Source organism: Chaetura pelagica, unplaced genomic scaffold (genome assembly GCF_000747805.2).
Source record: "Chaetura pelagica isolate M959 unplaced genomic scaffold, ChaPel_1.0 scaffold171, whole genome shotgun sequence".
Taxonomy (NCBI): Eukaryota; Metazoa; Chordata; class Aves; order Apodiformes; family Apodidae; genus Chaetura; species Chaetura pelagica.
Genome location: NW_009952066.1, coordinates 1,593,288 through 1,593,659, shown reverse-complemented (window position 1 = coordinate 1,593,659; position 372 = coordinate 1,593,288).

Here is a 372-nt window from a genome sequence, read left to right as displayed (position 1 = left end):
TCCTTTCTTCCCCCTCACCCCCCTTCTTCTTTTTTTTGTCTTCTTTTTATTTTTCTTTCCTCCTTCTTTTTCCTTTTCCCTCTTCTTTCCCCTCCCCACCGTCCCTCTCCCACTCCCGCTGGCCGCCCCGACGTGCGCCGGCTCTCGGTTGAGGAACGGCGACTTTCGCGTCCCTATCCCTCCTTTTTCCTCCCTCTGCCGCCACCCCGTGTACCCCGGTAAGACGCTGTGTCCCCCCGCAGAGCACACCTACGGGGAGGTGAACCAGCTGGGCGGTGTTTTTGTCAACGGGCGGCCGCTGCCCAACGCCATCCGGCTGCGGATCGTGGAGCTGGCGCAGCTCGGAATCCGGCCCTGCGACATCAGCCGGCA